We start from the raw sequence: 396 nt of genomic DNA on the forward strand, positions 1-396 counted from the left end.
TGGGCAGTGTCCGATGGCTTACATAATTAAAAAAATGAGTAGTTTCCAGCCTCTGAAGCCACAGCCTGAGCAGTTACTCTTGACTGCGAGTGAAAGGGCAGCGGTTTTGGGACTAAACACGGGGTGAAGGTAGGTATTTAGAGGAGGATCACTCCCCTTCAGAGCATGTTTGCTTTGGCCTGTTGGTATTCCTGTGCAGCAGTGGCATTACAAAGCAAACAAGCGGTGCTCATCCTTCATTTCATTAAACAGTTTATCTCAAACTGCACAGCACAGACTTGCAAATAAGTTCTGCAGAGTGTCACTGCTGTCTAAATCAATTTTTGCGAGTTGTCTTGATTTTTTTTTTAACTGTTCTGCCCTGGTTCAGAGTTGAAATAAGATTTTTTTTTTTTT

Source organism: Buceros rhinoceros, unplaced genomic scaffold, assembly GCF_000710305.1.
Source record: "Buceros rhinoceros silvestris isolate BGI_N320 unplaced genomic scaffold, ASM71030v1 scaffold28673, whole genome shotgun sequence".
NCBI lineage: Eukaryota > Metazoa > Chordata > Aves > Bucerotiformes > Bucerotidae > Buceros > Buceros rhinoceros.